Source organism: Theropithecus gelada, chromosome 5 (genome assembly GCF_003255815.1).
Source record: "Theropithecus gelada isolate Dixy chromosome 5, Tgel_1.0, whole genome shotgun sequence".
In the NCBI taxonomy this organism is placed as follows: domain Eukaryota; kingdom Metazoa; phylum Chordata; class Mammalia; order Primates; family Cercopithecidae; genus Theropithecus; species Theropithecus gelada.
The window spans coordinates 135,141,092-135,165,978 of NC_037672.1; positions in this window are offsets into that span (position 1 = coordinate 135,141,092).

Below are 24,887 nucleotides of genomic sequence, written 5' to 3' on the forward strand. Positions count from 1 at the left end.
GAATCAAAGTATTTGAGAAATACTGTACAGTCTTGCAAACAAGAATGTACTTTGAGAAAATGTTCTGTTTTTATGTATACTATCTGAAAGACACTTATAATTTAGATTTTAGAATCCCAGACAATATCCTAAAAATATAAAATATTTTAAATAACAATATTACAAAGGTCTGCTATACTTCCCCCTTTGTATCAAGCATGTGCTTTTTTTCCTTTACAGATAAGTTAATATGTCATAAGGACTATATATTAACACTTTAACTTAATACAAAATTTGATGAATTCTATGTAGTGGTACATTTTATACTGAATAGAATATATGATAATTTCATATATGGAAGAGACATAGACTGCAGGCTTGACTTTGAAAAGGAGTATGATTATAAACATGTTAACGTATTCAGTCATTGCTTTAACATCAAGTTTATCCTTTAATTACTCTGTGTCCTGAGTATTTTGCAAGACACATCAAGGTCTCTTTTGCCTTCCATTTAAAGACAGCAAAGGTCAGCCTGCTCCCTCTTTTCCTGAGTCCAATACTCTAAGATGAGAAAATGAAAAATACGAAAAAAATCTTGTATAAAAATAAAAACACTAAACAAAATTCGACATGCAGTAAGGTTGCCAATAGCAGAAACCATTACACCAGAGCAAAGAAGGGAGGCAAGAGAGAAAATTGTCTCTGCATATCTAAATCGGAATAAGAGGAACACAGAGAATTACAAGTTAGATATCACTTCCTGAAGGGCCGTTTCAAGGTGTTCTTGATTGAAATTGCAATATTTGAATGGACATACAAACAAGGAGATATCCTTAAACCATATGTATCATAGAAGTGTGTCAGGGGAAAATGGACTGGGAAGGAACCCAACCAAAATACCATCCTGGCAAGAAACATCCAGAATAATGGAGAAATTTCAGGTAGTATGCAGCCCTGTAGTTAAAGGCTTGGCTGCTAAAGGAAGAAAATGCCACGTTACCATACCACAAGCCTGAGAAAGAAGACTGAGAACTATGGGGACTAATTACTACTTCAAGGGCAGAGAAATTCAGAAACCACTGAAATGATGTTTAATCTGGGCTCCTACGCTCATTAGCTTGTCCCCTTTTTAAAAACACTTTCACAAACAGCTGATCCATGGAGAACAGCCTCCACTCAGGGGTGAGTGAAACTGAGAAAGAACTAAGCAAAGCATCTGTGCCAAGACATCCCCAAAACAAAAGGCCAGCAGCAGAAAAATAAAATTATACCACACAGTAGATCACATTTTGTAGATAAACAGTGGAAACAAAGAACAATAAAAATTACAGCCTCTGTGAAATAGCTGCTCAGAAAAGCAATAATAGGCAATGAAAAATGAGCAAACCGATTTCAAGAACAAAACTGAAAGAGAAAAAGAAGACATGTAATGAGAATTCAACTAGTATTAGCCTAAATAGCGGTGATTGGTCAAAGGTCTGAAAATACACAAAATCCAATTAGAAATGAATAGAGTACAAAGAAATAGAAATAAAACTAGAAATAAAATTAGAGCTATAGAAAGTAGTATGTAACAAACCAGTGTTTTAGATAAGAGAATAAATAAACCTAGAAAAAATTTAAATATGTAATCAAAGAAAAAACGTTAAAATGAAACAAGACCTGCACTAACACCTTAAAGAGACTCTTTGTCTCAATGGGTAGCAGGGAGGGGAAATTATTAATTCCCGGCTAATCAGGATCACTGAGTTATTGAGCTTCAAGGACAAAGAATTCTAAGGGAATTTAAGTAAAAGATTAAGTCAACTATAAAAAAGATTTAAAATTTTAGTTCAACTCAGACTTAGCAATAACAACATTCCAGGCAAAAACTGAGGAGCAATCTTTATAACGTTCTTGGGACTGTATCAGAAAACATGGCAAATTTTGACGCCCTGTATATGCCAACCTGGCATTCAGAGTACACAAGTAACAGGTATCTATCATCAGATAAGCAAAACTCAGTAAGTGAAGTACACAATACTCCTTCCAGAGAATTAACTGTAACCAACTAAGGTATGCATTGAGCGTTTTTTGGTTAAAATTAATGATGAGCAGTGACTCCAAAAACTACAGTGCCTGAGTTTAACTATGGTTGTTGCTGAAAACAACACAAATGTTAAAAATTAGAAATAAATATAAACTATAGTAAAATTAAAAAAATTTAGGAGATAACCTAAATGAGGGGAAATGAAAGTAAAGAGGTTTTCTCAATGTGTATAACGTAATGTAAGTAGATTTATGATTTAAGTTACAAATACTTAAGTTTACCACCTAACAGCTAAAATAACTAAAATGTTAATAAAATCAGAAAATTTGTAAGTAGAGGAAGAGCAGGCTGGAGAAGGTTTGTGTGTGCCAATTATTGTCTCTTTCTTATTCATGAGTCAAGTTAAACTGGTTGTATTAGGCCGTTCTTGTGTTGTCATAAAGGAACACCTGAGACTGTGTAATTTACAAGAAAAGCTATTTAATTGGCTCGTGGTTCTGCAGACTGTACAGACATGGTGCCAGCATCTGCTCAGCTTCTGGGGAGGAGTTTTACTGAAGCAGAAGGCAAAGTCGGGGGAGGGATGACACATGGAGAGAGCAGGAACAAGAGAAGAAGGGAAGGAGGAGGACCCAGACTTTTAAAGAACGAGAGCTTATGTGACTTAAGTGAGCGAGAACTTACTTATCACCAAGGGGATGGCACTAAATGATTCATAAGGGATCCACCCCCATGATCCAATCACTTACCTTCAGGTCTTACCTCCAACATTGGGGATTACATTTCAAGATGACATTAGTCAGGGACAAATATCCCAACTATATCACAGGTTAAATTTTAAAACTCAAAAAATACAGCTTTAAGTATAAAATACAGACTTTTAAAGATAACCACTAGAAAACTAAAAATACATTATATAGAAACAACATCAGAAATGAAAAAAATCAGATATATAATGAAAGCTAAAAGAGATAGAAATACTAAAAATTGAAAGCCTATGCATGTAAAGTAGATGGCAAATATATACATATACATAAATATATAGCAGGGGCTACAGTGTTGTTGTCAAAATAGGTTCTAAAGGAATGATTGATAGAAAACAATGTACCAAGCAAATTCACTGTGCACCGGATACCACCTCAGGTCACTGCATCTTGGGTTGACATTTCTACTACTTGCACTAGACCTTTGAGAATACTTACACAAATTAAGTGAAGCACCTTTATTTTTCACAAATAGGCAGCAAGGGACAGTATAAAGCTGGGATTCAGGTGAGCCAGACTTCCAACTCTCAGGAAGCTACACAGGGCAGGTGGTCTCTCATCTGTGTGGCGCCATTTGCACTTCAGCTCAGGAAATCCTGAAAGCAATCTTCCCTGGGTTTTGTACTCTAGGGAAAACATGACATGCTGGGCCAAAACATTGAAGGACATCCTGTTTCTGGAAAGAACTAGAACAGAGCCTGAGCTCTCTTGGCTAGTCTTCTCCTTATCTCAGGATATTACATTCTCAGCACATTTTACAATTATTATTGAAAACAACAAGCAAAAAAAAGGGAAAAACTGGATTGGTCCAAGGCCACCCAGAGAACTGCCCTGCAAAAAGTAATTCATAATGTACAATCTTTAATGAAAATGTAAGGATCATTGTATTTTTTTAATGGAGGTAAATTCGCATAACATAATTTTCATGTATTTAAAGTGTATAGTTCAGTAACATTGAGTACATTCTCAATGTTGTAGAACTATCACCTCTATCCAGTTCCAAAGCATTTCCATCTCACCCAAGGGCAATCTCATGCCAATTATGCAGTCACTTTCTAGTCCCAATTCCCTACAACTGCTGACAAATACTAGCCTGATTTCTCTAGCATTTATGTATTTGGGATATTCTAAATAGACGGAATCAAATAATATATGTCCTTTTGTGGTGAGCTACTTTCACTCAACATAGTGTGTTCAAGGTTCATTCATGTTGCAGCCCATGTCAGCACATCATTTCTTTTTTATGGCTGAATAATATTTCATTAGATAGATATACCACATTTTATTTACACTTTAATATATTGGGGTACATTTGGGTAGTTTCCACCTTTGGCTATTGCGAGTAGTGCTGCTATATACATTTGTGTCATGCATTTAAATATTTGTTCTTTGTTTTTTGGGCTATATATCTAGAAGTAGCATTGGCCATTCATATGGTAATTCTCTGTTCAAAATTTAAGGATCCGCCAAACTGTTATCCACAGTGGTTTCACTATTTAAAGTTCCCACCACCAAAATAGGCTTCAAATCTTCAAATCCTCACCAATGCTTGTTATTTTTTTTTTTCTTTTTTTTGGTGGGGGGACGGTGATGGCCATCTTATGGATGTGACATTGTATCTCATTATGGTTTTTTATTTTCATTTTCCAAATGATTACTGATGTTGAGCATCTTTTCGTGTGCTTTTTGTTTATCTACTTTGGAGTACTGTGTACCTCAGAACATTGCCCATTTTAAAAATTAGGCTATTTGTCTTTTTTTGCTCAATTATAAGAGTATTACACATATTAAAAGTACTTGACCCTTATCATATATATGATTTGCAAATATTTGCACCAATTCTATACGTTGTCTGTGATAGTGTTATTTGATGCACAAAAGTTTTTAATTTTGATTAACTCTATATTATCTATTTTTTATTTTGTTGAAATGCTTTTGATTTTACATTAATTGCCAAATCCAAAATAATGAGGCCTTGTTGAATATTTTTGATGCTATTGTAAATAGATTTTTAAATTTTGTTTTCAGATTGTTCACTGCTAGGGTATAGGAATAAAACTGATTTTGTGTATTAATCTTGTATCTTGCAATTTGCTGAATTTGTTTATTACTTCTGTGTTTTAAAGCTCTTTTACAGCTTCATTGGATGGTTCAGAGAAAATAGTTAAATTCAAATTCTAGCTCCTTCAATTACTAGCTATGTGATCTTGGGCCAGCTGCATAAGTTCTGAGTATCTCAATTTCCTCAAATTTAAAATGCACCTAATAGCACCTATTGAATAACCATTGAATATTAGCACTTACTTCAATGGTTACTACTAGAATTAAGTACTATTTATAAAGAACTTAGAATTAAGTCAAGCACATAGTGAGTATTATACATGTGTTAAATAATTGAAGGGCATTGAAATTAATAAAGAACACTCTAGAAAAATATAGAGGTAATTAACACACCAGGGAATTATATTTACCTATTAGCCAACAATAGACGAAATAGCTCCAATAAAATTAAGTAGAGGAGCTGAATAGTATTTGCATAGCAGGATACAATATACAGATAGATGTTATGTTTTTCTAATACTTACACTGTACACAGAATAACCTTTGCAAGTACTCAAGAAATATTTTATTTGTGTATATATTTTGCCAGGAATACATATAAGTTTTTACTAACGAAATAATAAAAACCACTAATCCAATAAAAATAGAAATTGAAAACAGACCAAAAATAAATAAAACACCAACTGGATGCTTAAAACCTATATGTTGGCCGGGTGTGGTGGCTCATGCCTGTAATCCCAGCACTTTGGGAGGCCGAGGAGGGCAGATCACCTGAGGTCGGGAGTTTGAGACCAGCCTGACCAACATAGAGAAACCCCATCCCTACTAAAAATATAAAATTAGCTGGGCATGGTGGAGTATCCCTGTAATCCCAGCTACTCAGGAGACTGAGGCAGGAGAATCGCTTGAACCTGTGAGGTAGAGGTTACGGTGAGCCAAGACCACGCCTGGACAACAAGAGTGAAGCTCTGTCTCAAAATAAAATAAAATAAAAATAAAATAATGAAAATCTATATGTTAAAAAACTCTAGTTCATAAAATAAATAAAATAAAAATATGAATATAAAGGAAATAATAAGAGTGAAATACTACTAGTCAGATCTTTTTTGACACTGATAAAAATGTTCAGACAAAAAATTAGTAAGACTATACACCTAAGTTAGAAGAAAAAATATGCAAACTAACATGTTCATTGAGCTTATGAAATTATTATAAGAATAGAAAAATAAAGAAATGGAGAAGACAATAACTGACAAAAGTAAAAAAAATTATAAAAGGGAAATCAGGGAAAAAGATAAAATATAAGCACAAATGATATGAGAAGAGTAAATGGCAGAATATAAAATTTATTTATTATTATTTTACTTTTTTAAACCATTTCATTGAGATATAATTGACATTAAGAAAACTGTACATACGTAATACTTAATATGTACATTTTGATGAGCCTGGGAATAAGTATACCCATGAAACCATCACCATCATCAAAATTATAATCAGATCTATCACTTTCTAGAGTTTCCTCATGCCTCTTTTATTATTACTATTGTTTTTCTGAATACCAAACATAAGATCTACCTTACTAGTAAGTTTAAATACACAATACAGTATTGTTAGCTATAGGCATTATGTTGTATAGCAGAGCTCCAGAATTTAAATATCTTGCATAGCCGAAACTTTGTATACTTTAACCATTTTCTTCCCATTTTCTCTTCTCCCAGGCCCTGGCAACCACCATTTTTTTGCTTCTCTGAGTTTAAATATTTTAACTTCTACATAGGAGAGACATTATACAGTATTTGTCTTTCTGTGACTGTTTTATTTCACTTAATATAATGCCCTCTACTTCATCTGTGGTATCACAAATGGCAGAATTTTACCATAATTTAGTGTATGCCATGATTTCTTCATTCATTCATCCATGGATAAACATTTAGGTTGTTTCTACATCTTGGATATTGTGAATAATACTTCAATAAACACAGGAGTTCAGCAAACTATTCAAGATCCTGATTTCAATGACTTTGGATTTGTACCCAGAAATGGGATTGCTGGGTCATATGGTAGTCCTATTTTTAACTTTTCAAGGAATTTTCATATTGCTTTTTATAATGGTTATACTCATTTACATTCCCACCAACACTGGACAAGTGTTCTTCTTTGTTTGCATCCTTTGTTTTTCTTAATAACAGTCATTCCAACAGGTGTGAGGTCATAGTTCATTGTGGTTTTGATTTGCATTTTCCTTATGATTAGTGATTTTGGGCATGTTTTAACATACCTATTGGTCACTTGTATATATTCTTTTGAAAAATGTCTCTTCAGGTCCTTTGCTCTTTTTTATATGGGTTATTTGGGTTTTTGCTATTCAGTCGTATGAGCTCCTTCTGTATCTTGGATGTTAATCCCTTATCAGAATTATAGTTTGCAAAGGAGAAAAGTATATAACTTAGTAAGTGCTAAAAAAAAGGGTTGTTGTTATAAATATTAATTAAAACAAACACACATATAAAGACACTCTACCTAATCAGGGTGAATGTTGGCAATAGTTTGTGACATTTTTAAGGAAGGGCTGATTAATAAAAACTTTAAAAGCATAATCTCGATAATATCAGCATCATGAAAACATAAATTATTTTTTAAAATAATATTTAAAATATTTTGGTACTACCAAGTAGTCTAATTATGCATTCAATATATAAATAAGAATATATTTGGCAGATGATGTTATTACATTTCTGCAAAATTCTGAGAAATCAACCATAATATAATCAGAAACTGTAAGAAACTCTGTTAACACATATAGCTATACAATCAATAACAATGTCAATTATTTAATGACTTCACTTGTAACAGAAAGAAGAAAAATGAGAGGAATGAGAGAAAGGAAGGAAGGAAAGAAAGAAAGAAAGAAAGAAAGAAAGAAAGAAAGAAAGAAAGAAAGAAAGAAAGAAAGAAAGAGAGAAGGAAAGAAAGAAAGAAAACAGAAAAAAGAGATGACATATATGATTGCAATGTATTTAAGACATATGCAGAATTATACAGTAGTCCCCCCTTTATCTGTGTTATTGCCTTATGTGATTTTAATTGCCCATAGTACAGTACAATAAGATTTTAAAATAGAGAAAGAACACATTCATATAACTTTATTACAGTACATTGTTATAAATGTTTTATTTTATTATTAGTTATTGCTGTTAATCTCTTACTGTGCCTAATTTATAAATTAAACTTCATTATAAGTATGTATATATAGCAAAAAGCATAGTATGTTTAGGGTTTAGTACTATCTGTGATTTCAGGCATCCCCTTGGGGTCTTGGAATGTATCCCCTGAGAAAAACGAGGAACTACTATATAAAGGAAATTTGAAAATTTTTTGTAGAACATAAAGTAAAACTTAAATAGAACCATGAAACTTGTTTATTTTATTAAAAGTCCTTAATATTTAAATATGTCATTTCTCCCCTAAATTATTTTGAGTTTTAATAGTATCAAATAGGTTTTGACACTCAACAGTTCTAATATTAAAGTTCTTCATAAAAAAAAATCAAAATGATTTAAAAGAACAGAGTATTCTGAAAAAAAGATTATTAAAGGAGATATAGTTTTACCATATAAAGAAAAATACTATAAAACATTAATAATTAAAATATATTCATATTGGCACATAAATGGGTAGACACATTAATGGCACCATTAGATAATTGAGAAGTACACATGAACAGAGAAATATAGTATCTGGATAAATTATGATTCTGAATTAATGAAGAAAATGTGAGTGCTATACCAAAGTTGCAATATAGAACTAAGAAATGTTAAATAGTAATTTCACATGAATTAAATATTTAAATATTAAAATTTGCATCTGTAATAGTGCTAGAAGAAAACAATATTTTAAAATAATTTCTAATCGAGGAAGTCCTGTATAAGCAAAATAATCATTTTAGATGGAAAGATGTCACTTATAAAGTCAAAAAGAGAAGTAATATTGAACCATGTAATTGCAGATAGTAATAATATATTCTTTTTTACTGCTGTATAGTATACAATAGCTTGAATATAACACTTATTTTACATTTGTTTGCTTCCAGCTTTGGGCTTTTATGAGTAAAGGTGTGATGGAAATTCTTATATCTGTCTTTTGGTGAACATGTACACTCATTGATAACAATCCTTGTTACCAACCCAGTATTGGTAAACTTTTCATTTACTCATTGATGTTTGTGTGTTGATATCTCCATGTGGTTTACTTTGCATGTTTATGATTACTAATTATGTTGACAATCTTTTATATAATTATTGTCTGTTTTGATGTATTGTTTTGTGATGTATCTCAGGTCTTTTGACTAATATTTGGATTTTCTGTCTTTTACTATTGGTTTTGTATTGGTATGTTTTCACAGTGCTGATGAAGACATACCTGAGACTAGGCAATTTACAAAAGAAAGTGGTTTAATGGACTTACACTTCCAGGTGCCTGGCGAGGCCTCGCAATCGTGGCAGAAGGTAAAAGGCAAGGAAGAGCAAGTCACGTTTTATATGGATGGCAGTAGGCAAAGAGAGAGAGTTTGTGCAGAGAAACTCCCATTTTTACAACCATCAGATATTGTGAGACTCACTCAGTATCACGAGAACAGTACAGGAAAGACCTGCCCCCATAATTCAATCACCTCCGACAGGATTCCTCCCACAACACATGGGAATTATGGGAGTTACAATTTAAGCTGAGATTTGGGTGGGGACACAGCCATAGGAGTTCATTATATAATCTCATTATACATCCTTTTCCAGTCGTAAATGTCTTCTTCCGATCCTTGGCTTCCTTTCCATTTTTTAATGATGTCTTTTAATAAATAAAACATCTTTTATTTAATAAAACTTCTTTCAGTTATCTATTGCTGTATAACTACTTACCGCAAAATGAATAATTAAAACATTGCATTATTTACTCATTATTTTGCATTTTAGGGAGAGCATGGTAGTCTCTGATAGTTGAACTTCTTATGTGGCAGTTTGCTTCCCATAGCACAAAAGAGGCAAAATGTCATATCCTCTGCATTGTATTGATTTAAGCATACCATACTGTGATAATTGTGCAAAGACAACTACAAAATTTTCATTGTAGCATTGTTTGTATTAGCAAATCCCTGGAAATAAGTCAAATGTTCATTAATATAGCACTCAATAAATATAACACATTTGTGTAATGCAATATGATCTTATTTAATGATATGGAATGAGTCAAAATGTATGCTGTCTTACTAACTGAAAATAGAGGTCTGCATAAGGTGAAATTTATATATAACATGATCTATTTTTTGTTAAAAATATAAATGTGTTTGTGCATATTCATAGAATAATTCTGGGAGGATGCATAAGCTAATACTGATGATGTTTACATATCAAAAAGGACCCTGTAGAATCTTGTACAGAAAAGAAACTTACATTTAATTCTCTTTTAATTTTTTCTTCATATGCATATATTAATTTTCTAGTCAAATATTAGAATTTAAAATATATAAATGTAGCATTTTAACATATGAACATTAGCAAATTGTCTTAGCTCAAGCCATCAGAATACAAAACATAGACTGGGTGACTTACACTACAGACATTTATTTCTCAAAGTTCTGGTGACTAAAGTCTGATATCAGAGTACCAGCATGGTTGGGTTTTAGTGAGGGCTCTCTTCCTGGCTTGCAGATGGCTGCCTTCTAACTGTGTGCTCGTATAGTGCTAAGAAAGAAATCTGGTGTCTTTTCCTTGTCTTCTACAGGCGTTAATTCCATCATGGGTCCCCTACCCTCATGATTTTACCTAAAGCAAATTAATTCCCAAAGTCATCACCTTCAAATACCATATCGTTGGGGGTTAGGGCTTCACCATATGAATTTTGGGGAGAACATACTCAGTTAATAAGACAAATGTTGCTACATGTTTGCATGTGTGTGTATATGCACATATATGTTTCATAAACATATATATAACAATGTATTTAACAACATATATCTAACAAGATGTTGCCATTTTTTGTTTTAATTTTACAATTTAAAGCTACGCCTATATAATTCTGAATACACAAAGGAAGAAAAACATGGATAGTGATAATAAAAACAAGATGAGAATCCCAAAAGATTTTCAGAATAATCAGACATATCCTCAAGCAAAAAATGAATTACTCTGAAAAATGTTTTAATGGCTTCAGGAAGTTACAGAGCTCTTTGAAATTAGTGTGTGGATACACTGGAATTTATATTGCATTGCATATAAAAACATCCACAAAATAGTGCATACATTTCATGATGCCACAGAATATGAGATAGGTGTGATATAGGTGCATCACTGTATCTCCTAAGACAGTATTCTTTAAGGAGTGTAGTTTTCTTACTGATATGGTTTGGCTATGTTCCCACCCAAATCTCATCTCGAATTATAGCTCTTATAATCCCCACGTATTGTGGGAGGGACCCAGTGGGAGGTAATTGAATCATGGGGGCATGATTTTCCCATGCTCTTCTCATGATAGTGAGTAAGTCTTAAAAATCTGATAGTTTTATAGGGGGCAGTTTCCCTGCGCATGCTTTCTTGCCTGCTCCATGTAAGACGTGACTTTGCTCCTTATTCAGCTTCCGCCATAACTGTGAGACCTCCCCAGCCTTGTGGAACTGTGAGTCAATTAAACTTCTTTCATTTATAAATTACTCAGTCTTGGGCATGTCTTTATTAGCAGTGTGAGAACAAACTAATACACTTACTTTTCTTCACTGTGGAAATTTAACCTTGATTTAACCCCAAAGGAACCGCACAGTCTTGTGTTCTATATGCCACATTGTATCACATGGGAATGAATGAAGATGTGAACAGTTATTTTTAAGACACTTATGAGATTTAGTTACTTGTTATATAAAAATATAATCATTAAAATCAGTAGTCTTTGAGGTTCTCACGTTAACTTCCAGTTTCTCTACAAGAATCCGGTATAAACAGTGGCCAGTCTTCAATATTTTCTTGTTGTATTTTCCATTCTTATCTTCCTAGTATATAATTATGTTAACCCAGTTTATCATTTTATTCATCTTTATCAAAATGTCAGGTCATTTCTTACTGCATAACACACAACAAAGCTTTATGCTCCATCATAGAGGCTTTAATTATTACTTTACACGTAATTTTTGAGTCAGTCTCAAGGTCAGCTCTAAAAATTATAACACACTTGTTTTTCTCCATGCTGCTTGGAATTTTCCAATAAGTAGACATTAATATTGATGAGATCTGTAGAATATAGTACTACTCTGTCAACATAGGTTGCTCCAATGGATTGGTTTTTAATCATTTAAGAATTTGGGGGGTTGGGGAAGAGGGAAGAACAGGGGCATGTTTGTGATTTTTTTTAAACACAGAAAACTTGTAATATGACTTAGTATTCAGATAAAATTGTTGAAAATGCAGATTTGAAAAGTAAATAAAAGCTGTAAGTTTAGCCTGAAGCAGAGCTGTGAGGCACACTAGGAAAGAAATGTCATCTGTGGACATTTGCCTCTGGGCAAAATCTTTTGTTACAGCTGCTACAGGAGCAGCTGAGTCACCAACTAGCCTCTATGAGCAATTGCAAAATGCTAAGGTTTGACTTCTTACCCATCTTTCTCTGTAACCTCTCTCTAGAGTTGGATGGGAAAAATAAGGTTATAGCCTTGTGAAAGAAAACTGATCACATCCTACAGCTTTCAACTTTAGAAATTCTGAGCCAGTACCTACATGTTGCAGAGGTTTTGATTAGAAATTAAGAGAATAAAATCAATCATTTTGGTTCCTGTGATCCTTTGTGATTACAGTAACATTATATTTACTTGCTATATGATAAATAAAGTCATTGCAGCTCAGTGGACCTGAAAAGTCTAGACTCAAAAAGCCAGACCAAAATTATGACATAAAGTCAGATGTCAAAATGAACTTTCACTTTTTTCATTGCTTTGCATATTTTATTTACTGTAGTGAACATATATAATATGAATACATAAATGTCACATCTTGTGTCTTCATTGAAAATAATATGATCTAGCTCCAGGCTGCTGAAAACAAAATTAATAAAATGGTAACATAGTTACTTTACTTTAAACAAAGAAGCTGAGTGTTTTGATGCTGTTTTTGTTATTTAACCAGGAAAAAAAAAACTATTTTATCCTTTGGTTACTCTGCATTACAAATGTGAAAATTGATGTTGAGAGCCAATGGAAATGGTAAATTATAAATAAAATAATTGTGATGCAATCTTCAAACAGAAAGTACCAAGGCAAATCAAGTAAGAGCAGCTTCACGAAGTATGTAGGGTGTTATGAAGGCACTTAAGGAATTAATTGCCTCATTCTGAATAATATAACTGTGTGTAAGCACATTGCTTACACAGCTAAGAAAGGTGTTTCTCCAGACATTGGTGTAAATGTTAAAATCATATATTCTATCCATAAAGTAAAGCAAGTATAATATGCAATGAAAAAATGTCTTTCACTTTTGACATAAGAATGTATGTCCTTTTAGCTTCTTATTGATTTTATTAAATAAGAATGAAAAATAAAGAATTACAAAGCCAATCTATTTCAGCAGTAAGTTGAATATCACATTGTATTGACAAACAGTCCTGTATATGCTACTTTCCTAGCTATATGATTTTGAAATCTACATGTCCCCTTTAATAAAAAGCACTTATAATAAATTTAGAATGAAGCTAGAATAAATAAATAGCCTTTGTAAAGTCCTAGTAGTATTTATCTTTAATGTTAAAAAAAAAAAACCTTTCCTTTAATTCAAATCCCAAGTTGTAAAGAATAGGCGACAGAACTAAATGTATCTACAGGGGTTTTTGAGATTAATGGAGCTTAATGGAGAAATAATTAAGTGATATTAGAGGATAACTAACCCATAGAAGCTTCATAACAGTAGTTCTCAATCTGGACTGCTTCATGAAAATCACCTATTGTATCTAGGGCTGCCATCACAAACCATGATGCACTGGGTGACTTAAACAACAGAAATGTATTTCTCACAGTTCTGGAAGCTGGGGAGTTGAAGGTCAAGGTACTGACAAGCTAAATTTCATTTTGAGGCCTATTTTCCCAGTTTTTAGGTTAGTGTCATGTCTCTGCATGCTCACATGACCACTCTATTTATGGGTGGGAGAGAGAGAACAAGCTACCTTATTATAAAGCCACTAACCACATCATGAGGGTCATATCCTCACGACCCCATCTAACCCTAATTACCTCCCAAAGACCCCATCTTTAAATATCATCACATTAGCTATTATGGCTTCAATATATGAATGTTGAAGGGATACAACCATTCAGTCCATAACATTACCTGAGGAGCTTTTAAAATAGTACTAATACTTGAGTAGCACCCTCAGAAATACTGATTTAATTGGTCTGGGAGTAGATTGGACAAATGGATTTTTGAAAATTCCACAGGTAAGTCTAATATCCATCCAAATTTGAGAACTGCTTATCTGTAATAGAAATACCACATTTTTAATACATTCTCAATGTGAAATCTTTCAACTGAGACATATCTTTCTTTTTTTTTTTTACATTTTTGACATAGTTTCAAACTTACAGAAATATTGCAAGAACAGTAACAAAATGTCCTATATACATTTCCACAGATTCTCCAAGTGTTAATATATCACCAGGTTTCCTCTATCCTTCTCTCTGTGTGTCTGTCTCTCTTTCTCCCTTTCTGTACACACACACACACACACACACACACACACACACACACAGAGAGAGAGAGAGTGAGAGAGAGAACTAAGACGTAGCCGTAATACTCCTTTACCCACTTTAAATACTTAAAAAACATCATTTTAAATGATTATAGTACAATCATCAAAAATAAAAAAAATTACGTTGATACTGAAGGAATTTGTTACACAAAGTATATCACTTTTGCATAAGAAACATTTGGAACTAAAGGCACTTAAACAGAAGGTGTGAGAAAATCATTGACCTTCGTTCTGTTTCTTAAAAGCAAGAAACGGAATTCCCATGTGAAAGATATCCTCCTTATACTAGAATATATCATTCATTCTTACTATCAGGACAAGAATTTGAGGCAGAGAGAAATCTGTAAAAAAAAAAAAACACCCTTTCTAGTCATTTCTTTACCCAATTAACTACTCTACACAAATCCCTTTGCCTTGTCACATTTTCACAATTTACTACACTTTCTCCAATGCAGTATTTAAGTTCAATACCAACTATGACTTTGGGTCCTCATCTCCTTGTAAAGGTTCCTGTGCCACATACGATTTGTGTCAGATAAATTTGTATGCTTTTCTCCTATTGATCTGTCTATGGCCACTTTTACTTTCAGGCCCAGCCAAAAACCCTAAGAAGATAGAAATAAAATCTTGCCTCTTCTACATGACAATGCTATTACTGATCAACAAATAGTGTTAAATTTTGCCAGTTGTTTAAAAAATGGCATTTATGGCAATTTACCATTTTGGGAAATAATCATGTGTCTTCTCTTTACAATTAGTGGAATTCTTCATGTATTGTTTTTTTGATATGATTCAGTTCACAAATATTATGTTTTGAAATTTTGTATTATTTATAAGTGAGATAGGTCTGTAATTTTCTTTTCTTTTCTTTGTATTGACTTTTTAAGGCTTAAGTATCAATGTCATACTTTTCAAAAGAAATAGGATATTTTCTTTAATGTCAATTCTTGAAAAGTATATAAACTATTACAACATCTTTAGATGTTTGTTATAATTCCCTCATGAAATCATCTTGGCTGTTGTTTTTTTGTGTGTAGTTTTTTGATAACTTTCTCTAAATTTCTTTAAGGCACATTGGTCTGTTTAAGCTTTCTGTCCCTCTTGATGTCTCTTTGGGTAATTTTATTTCCTTAGAAAATAATCCATTGTATCTATATACATATTTGTAAAATGTTATCATAAGTTTTAAAAGAGTCTTATTTTCCCTCTTTGTAATTTTTTACTTTATGTTTTTGTTCTTTCTCCATTTTTCTAGATTAAATTAGTTCATCTAATTTGTTATTTTTAAAATATATACTGGAATGTTAGTTTATTAATTTGACCAAATCTGTTCATATTCTCTGCCACTTTAATTTTTACTTTAATTTTTATTATTTTCTTCCTTCTGCCTTCTTCTATTTCCTTTTCTAGGTTTTTAAAGTGGTTATTTAAGTAATTTTTATTCTTTTTATTATAAGAAGTATATTAAGTTACACAGTTTTCTCTGATAATTGCTTTAATGGAATTCCACAGGTTCAGGTATGTGTTCAGATAGGTGTTTTTTATCTTTTCAAAAATTATGTAATGTAAATTTTATTATTTCCTTTGGCCTGAGAATTGTTTTGTAATTCTTTTAAAGTTTCCAGTTGAAAGGATCTTGATTTTTTTCTAAATATTTTGTTCATTACGTTCGGAATATTATTTGTAATATTTATAGTTTAAACTATCAAATAATTTGTTTTACCTCAGTACAATTAATCTCAAGAAGTCATATATATTTCTTTTGAATTTCAGCTATGACTAAAGAGACTCCTTTCCAACCAGAAAGCAAATACTAGAAAAGACTTCATATTGGTGATACTAAACAGTGTTAAGCATGGGGTGCCATCTGGTAATATTTAAAGTCTACTACTGGATGATTAGCAATTTGAAGACATAGAACATGAGAGACTGACGTAGAGCCTACAGAAGAGAAAGAGATAAAAATTTCTCACCAAAGGTATAGCGCCAAAGATAGAGAGCCTGCAATCTGAGTCCTGTCTACTTGCTTTTATTTGTCTGGTGAGGCAGTGGACTGTCAGGGCAGAAACTTAGGTTCCCAGACCAAATTGCCTTTGTTCAATACGTTGTTCCATCGCTTAGTCATTGTTACTATGTCATGACTGCCTTACTCTTCCTCTCTCAAATCTTTAGTGCTCACTTTGTGCCAGACCGCACTAAAAGCTAGACATATGAGGGTGAACAAAACAGACAAGGAACCTCTGCTCATGGAGATTATAGTTTAATAAGCTGGTGGAGCAACCAAAAATTTACATTAACAAAATGTAAGATGGTTGAAATTTTTCAGCACTTGCTCTAAGGGAAGCACACTATTGAGATAAAGAGTGAAAGAGAAAAGGTTTAAATTAGAAAAGATAGAGAATATCTTTGGGGAATTATAGATTCAATCTTCTCTATTATCGCAAAAAAATTAACACTCTCTTGCTTTGCTTTTGCCCTTAACAGCATATCATAATTCCTTCTCATTGTTGCCATGACATTTATTAAATATAACATGAGTTTCTTCAATTCTGTTTCGCTAAAAAGATGTTTTGTCAAGTTTTTATTATTTGAAGAACTGGCTGTTGCCCAAACAATGCAAGTCAACCTCATCGACTTATTCTTTTAACTTTAGGATCCCAATAGAAAATTTCTCAATTGTGAACTATGACAATGAAATGTATCAAGTAACAGCCATTCACATTATCAACATTTATACTGTATTTCTTAGATTATGTGCATACTGTTGATGATAACTAGGATATTTACTATTAAAAATCAATTAAGTTTTTAAAATATGGGCATTTCTAATGAAGAAATACGATTTAGAGAATGAAAATTTTTACAAAAAACTTTAATAAAACTTACAACTGTTTAATGTGTGTTTTTCTTTTTCACTTTAGGCAAATTGTGTCATCAATGGGGATAGAAGATTAAAAAATAGGAATAACTGATTCCATTAATACAATACCCAATAATCACTTTCTGTTTTTCTTTACTTCATCAGTAATAGAGTATCGTGTGTAAATATTTTACCTTTATCTATAGACAAATATAGATTGAACGTTCTTTTATACAGTAATATAAAAAAACATTACATTGTAATTTAATTGTATATTATATTGTAATAAAAGAACATTCAAGACTATTATCTGAAAAAGGAAAGGAAATTACAAAATACCTTGAGGAAGAAAAAAGGAACCATTGATTACAAAAACCAATGCCCAACGCAGCTCTATAAAACAAATGAATCTAATCAAATCTATGATTTTAGAAGAGTCTATAGATCAGTTAATATGGAGATGAGCCAAGAAAGAATAAAGGAAAGAGCACAAGACTCAGAAAAGAGAATTAAGCTGGGCATGATGGCGCGTACCTGTGTAATGCAAGCTATTCAGGAGGCTGAGGCAGGAGAATCACTTGAACATGGGAGGTGGAGGTCGCAATGAGCCAAGATCACGCCACTGCACTCCAGCCTGGGTGACAGAGTGAGACTTGGTCTCAAAAAAAGACAAAAAAAAAAAAAAAAACAAAGAGGAAGAAGAAGAAAGAAAACAGATATACAGACCAGTGTAATAGAATAGACACCTCAGAAATAATGCCACACATCTACAACCATCTGATCTTTGACAAACCTGACAAAAACAAGCAATGGGGAAAGAATTTCCTATTTAATAAATGTTATTGGAAAAGCTGGCTAGCCATATGCAGAAAACTGAAACTGGACTCCTTCTGTACACCTTATACAAAAATTAACTCAACATGGATTAAAGACTTAAACATAAGGCCTAAAACCATAGAAACCCTAGAGGAAAACCTAGGCAATACCATTCAGGACATAGGCATGGGCAAGGACTTCGTGACTAAAACACCAAAAGCAATGGCAACAAAAGCCAAAATTGATAAATCGGATCTAATTAAACTAAAGAGCTTCTGCACAGCAAAAGAAACTATCATCAGAGTGAACAGGCACCGACAGAATGGGAGAAAATTTTTGCAATTTACTCATCTGACAGAGGGCTAATATCCAGAATCTACAAAGAACTTAAACAAATTTACAAGAAGAAAAAAAAAAAAAAACAGACAATCCCATCAAAAAGTGGGTAAAGGATATGAAGAGACACTTCTCAGAGGAAGACATTTATGCAGCCAACAGACACATGAAAAAAAAAAAGCTCATCATCACTGGTCATTAGAGAAATGCAAATCAAAACCACAATCTCACACGAGTTAGAATGGTGATCATTAAAAAGTCAGGAAACAACAGGTGCTAGAGAGGATGTGGAGAAATAGGAACACTTTTACACTGTTGGTGGGAGTGTAAATTAGTTCAACCATTATGGAAGACAGTGTGGTGATTCCCCAAGGATCTAGAACCAGAAATACCATTTGACCCAGCAATCACATTACTGGGTATATACTCAAAGGATTATAAGTCATTCTACTATAAAGACGCATGCCCAGCACTATTCACAATAGCAAAGACTTGGAACAAACCAAAATGCCCATCAATAAGAGACTGTATAAAGAAAATGTGGCACGTATTCACCATGGAATACTATGCAGCCATAAAAAAGGATGAGTTCATGTCCTTTGCAGAGACATGGATGAAGCTGGAAACCATCATTCCCAGCAAACTAACACAGGAACAGAAAGCCAAACACTGCACTTTCTCACTCATAAGTGGGAGTTGAACAATGAGAACACATGGATGCAGAGAGGGGAACATCACACACCAGGGCCTGTTGGGGGGTGGTGGGCTAGGTCACTAGGGGAGGGATAGCATTAGGAGAAATACCTAATGTAGATGATGAGTTGATGGGTGCAGCAAACCACCATGGTACATGGATACCTATGTAACAAACATGCACATTCTGCACATGTGTCCCAGAACTTAAAGTGAAAAAAGAAAGAAAGAAGAAGGAGAGGAGGGAGGGAGGGAGGGTGGAAGGGAGGGAGGGAGGGAGGGAGGGAGGGAGGGAACTGGGCACTGAATAACCATAAAAGGTGAAATGTGTTTTGAAAATTTTGTTTGTGCTGTGCACTATGCCTTGAATACATAATTTCTAACCTCCCTACATCACTGCAGAGAGGGTATTATTAAGCAATTATATAGCTAGGGTAGACTGTCTTCAATAAAATTAATTAACCAGTCTTCAGTTTCTGTATCACTGGCATTTGAAGGCAAGTCTTTGATTTAAGCCCATGTGCGTTTCTTGCTGCTGGGCTGTTGTTACTCAAGTTTAAGAGAAGGCTTCTCTGGCTCATAGATGAAAACAGAATTCTCTCCTACAGAAAGAACCTGATCTGAGAATAATTTGACAACAAACTCTGATACATACTGTGTACCAAGATACTGAAAGAAGCCAGGTACGGTGGCTCACGCCTCCAATCCCAGCACTTTGGGAGGCCAAGATGGGTGGATCACCTGAGGTCAGGAGTCCCTGACCAGCCTGGCCAACATGGTAAAACCCCATCTCTACTAAAAATAAAATAAAACAAAAAAAAAATTAGCCAGCGCAGTGGCTCATGCCTGTAATCCTCCCAGCTACTTGGGAGGCTGAGGCCGAAGAATAGCTTGAACCCAGGAGGCACAGGTTGCAGTGAGCCGAGATCGCACCACTGCACTCCACCCTGGGTGACAAGGGAGAGTCTCTGTCTCGAAAAAAAAGATACTGAAAGAAGTTTCAGATAAAGCCATGAGATGGTTTGCATTTCTGTTGGATGAATCATGGAGAAAAAGAAAAGATGTAGCTTATGTTTTTAAAAAGAAGACTATATCACATTCTGCAAATTGTAAACAGATGTGATTATACGATCCTGGACAAGGTTATTGAATTAGATATTTAAAATGTATGTGCTTAGAAAATAAACCCATTAATAGTAGTATTAATGGGTTCAGTTAGTATATGCCATTATGACTAATCTAATAATCCCTTTTTTAACTTGGATTTAGCAAGGCATTTGTCTAAGTTTTTCATGTAGCCTAATGGATAGGAAAAGAAATGTAGGTTACACATGGAAATTTAGAGAGACATTTGTTCATTATATTTTAATCAATAATATGAACAAAGATATTGAATACCTTTTACAAATTTATAAATAACAGAAAATGGTAACTAGAAAAGTAATTCAAATCTAAATAAATTTTAATGTAACAGAGTGATTAGCTTAGTAACATGACTTCAAAGTGGGCAAATATAAACTCTTGCATTTGCTTCCAAAAGATGAAAGAAAGTGGTAATTTGATTTAGCAACAATGTCTAGGAAGTGAGGACACATGGCATCTGAATAAAAGTTAAGCTCAGTATCAATCTCAATTGATAATATATTAGTACTACGTACTAACCTATCTGACTTGCCTTAATAAAATGGTAGTTGTTAAATTTTAATGTTAATTACAATTACTTGCCGTGTTTGTTAGATTGCAGAATTTCAGAATTATTGATTTGGGTCCAAAATAACCAAAACTTTTTCATTGCAGAGCTATCAAAGGATGAAAGAAATTGCCTCTGGAGACTTTGTATTCTCAATTATTTTAGCTTTCAAAAATGCAAACTCTTGTGAGAATAGATCCAAATAAACAATCTGCAAATAGCAAAGGGTATATATATATAAAAAACCATATTATTTAAAGCACTGTAGGAGTAACCACTTATACATAATTGATATACTATTTATAGATGATTAATGCAGCTTAGTATAACCTCAGAGTTCTCAAAATGTTAGGGCTTAGGACCCCTTCACATGTTTAAAACCTATTCAGGACCTCAAAGAGCTTTTTTAAATGTGGATTATAGCTATCAATATTAACCATATAAAAATTAAAGCAAACAATTTAGATGTATTAATTCAATGAAATATAACAATGATAACCCTGTTATGTTTAACAGAAATAACATTTTATGAAATATAGCTCTATTTTTCCAACACAAAAGTTAATGACCAAACTGATTTTTTTTAAATCTGTGTATGGCTGACTCATTGGAAGACGGCTGGATCATTATATCTGCTGCTGTATTCAATCTGTTATAGTTCATTGTTTTGATTGAAATATATGAAGAAAATCTGACCTCCCACAAATACACAGATAGAAAATAAAGGACTGTATTTAGTAGCTTTTCTAGATAATTGTTTATATTCTCTTTTGTGTCAACACTCAATATGTGGTAGTATTTAAGGTTATTGGCAATATGAAATTTAAATAATATTAATTTTTTGTTTCCTATTAAGGCAAAATCCATTGATCTATCTTGCATTTTTGAATAGCTAGATTACCTATAAGCAATTTAGCAATATCATACATTAGTCATTTGAAAAATATTGTTTCATTGAACAATGCAGGTCTTCCAAATGTTGATATATTTTATTAGAGAGTATAAATAAACCACATTCATTAATAGTATCACCACTGTCATCAGAAAAATCTAGTAGTATTGGGAAGGTGGGAAGATTTGGATACGAGATTTTTAAAATTTTAACTTGAACTTCAAGTTCAAAGTTTTTATTCCCAACAAATATTGTCAGTAGTTTTTCTTGAAGTAATAGTTTTATTGCATATATTTTTTGAGACAGTATCTGTCAAATACCCAAATTTGGATAAACTTAATTTGTGTTAAGCAGTTGTTTTCAGGTAAAAAACAGTGTTTCATTTTTTAAAAAATTGTCACTTTGGAAAGTTCGCAATTCAAACAATTGTCTCTCCTTTGGACGATTATCACACTATAATATTTAGCAGAAGTGTTTTGTATGTACTTCTTAGTCATGCACATTAATAATAAGATGTACACTCACAGGTAGAGAGTTTTAATTAATATTTTTTACTGTTTCATGAAGGACAATCTTAAGTAAACTGCTTTTTTATTTGTCTGTTTTTGAGACAGAATCTTGCTCTTGTTGCCCAGGCTGGAGTACAATGGCGTGATCTCGACTCACCACAACCTCTGCCTCTGGGGTTCAAGTGACTCTCCAGCCTCAGCCTCCCAAGTAGCTGGGCATGTGCCACCACTCCCAGCTAATTTTGTATTTTTAGTAGAGACGGGGTTTCTCCATGTTGGTCAGGCTGGTCTTGAACTCTCAACCCCAGGTGATCTGCCTGCCTCGGCCTCCCAAAGTGCTGAGATTACAGGCATGAGCCACAGTGCCCAGCCAAACTGCAATTTTACCCCTGCAAATGCATGGTGATAAAGAACATAACAACTATTAGTACACTTTGATGCCATTGCCTTGGTTAGTGCTAAGGTACCCGAAGTTTCACCTATCTTTTGCTTTTCGCACCATCAGTGCAAATGTAACATAGTGAAATGAGGCAAATATATTAGTACTATGTACTAACATCTCAAAATGTTAGGGCTCAGGACCCCTTCACATGTTTAAAACCTATTCAGGACCTCAAAGAACGTGATCATTTTTTTAAAAATTGTCACTTTGGGAAGTTCGCAATTCAAACAATTGTCTCTCCTTTGGACAATTATCACACTATAATATTTAGCAGAAGTGTTTTATATGTACTTCTTAGTCATACACATTAATAATAAAATGTCTCAGTGTTATTATGAAAATCATTTTGACCTCACAAATCCCCGAATATTCTCATGGTACCCTGGAATTCTGCAAAACACACTTTGAAACTTGTTGGCATATTTGTTAAAAGCATGGTATAGGTAACTTTACTGGGTGTGAATCACAGCTCTGATTTGGGCTGTGAACAAATTATCCTCTTCATGTGTCATTTGACTCATCTGTAAAGTGGAGCAATAATAGCGTTTATTGCTTAGAATTGTGTGAAACTCAGAATAGTAGTGGACATATCATACATACTCAATTTTGTTTAGCTATTAGTACTGGTGTTAATAATAAATACCACCAGTGTATTAACTTGGTAGAAGCAGTATATATACTATTCCATGAGTTAATTATGCTACTATATTCTCTCTAAATTATTTATAAATTTAAACTTTCCACTTCTGTAAGCCAGTTTTTTCCATGAGACAGAAAAAGTGACAGTTCACCTGAAAGTGATTTTCTAAAGTATCATTAATCCCCCACCTTAATTTTGTGATTCATGCTGACATAGAAATAAAAATTTCTAGTAGATGTCAACTTCTGAGAAAGTAGCAAGTGAAAATTATATTTTTAAATAAATCTGTAAAATCTGAAATTAATTTACTTCATTAATATCAATGAATTTTTTAATGAGATTCCTGTATTTTACTCAATAAAGTACAACCAGATAACTCTTGGTTTCTATTTTATAAGCAAGGGAAATAAAGGAACTTTCTAAATCTGAAACAAATGTCTACTACTATATTGACAAATAGTGTTGTGATTGTCAGAGGACTTTTATCCAGTGCTTAGCATTTAGGAAAAAAATACTTACTCTTACTCCTGACCTAAGGTGGACAGGATGAGTAATAGGATGAGAAGTGAATAATTTATGTGTGTTTAAGTTAAACTGTCTCTTTCCAAACACACAATTAAAATTAAAGGTCAATATTTTTAGACATACATACATATGTCTTAATTTGTTAAAGTTGCACATCAAGCCAACTGTGGCTGGATTCCCAGTGGGGCCAGCTTCATGGGCATGCAGCCTGTGTTGATGTACAGGATCCTGCAATCACAAAGGCCTCACTCTAGGTCGAACATTCTATTGTCATCATCTTCGGTTTCTTCATGATTTTTCAACAAGGGTCAAGATTTTCATTTTTTTAGTGGTCTTTACATATCATATATCCCGTCTTGGTTCAAGGAGGAGCGTATCATGAGAGAGACAAGCACAGACCATGTAAACTTTTCTGAACAAATCATGGAATTCATGTAGCATCGGTTTCACCATCTTCTATGAATCGAGGCAGTAATAAAATCCCACCCAGTGCAAGGGGAGAAGACATAGAGCCTATTCTTTGACAGTGGAAGCATTGTTGTAGATTTTGAAAAATTGTACCTGCCACAAATGAAAAAAAAAAATTCAAGTACTTAGTATATTGGCATTCACTTATATGACCTTTCTTGACATCTCAAAGCAATACTTAGAAAAATGGATACTCCTGAGAAATAGTTGAGAGTACAAATTTGGAGTCAGACTTTTGGGATTTGAATTCCAGCTTTTGCTAGGATTTTGGCATGGTACTTAATTGCTCAGTGTCTACGTTTCTCATCCATAAAATGAGAATAATTTTAGAAATTACTTTTTATGATTATTCATGTAAGAATTAAATGAGTTAATACATGTAAAACCATTAGCCATCAGTTTTTTTTTT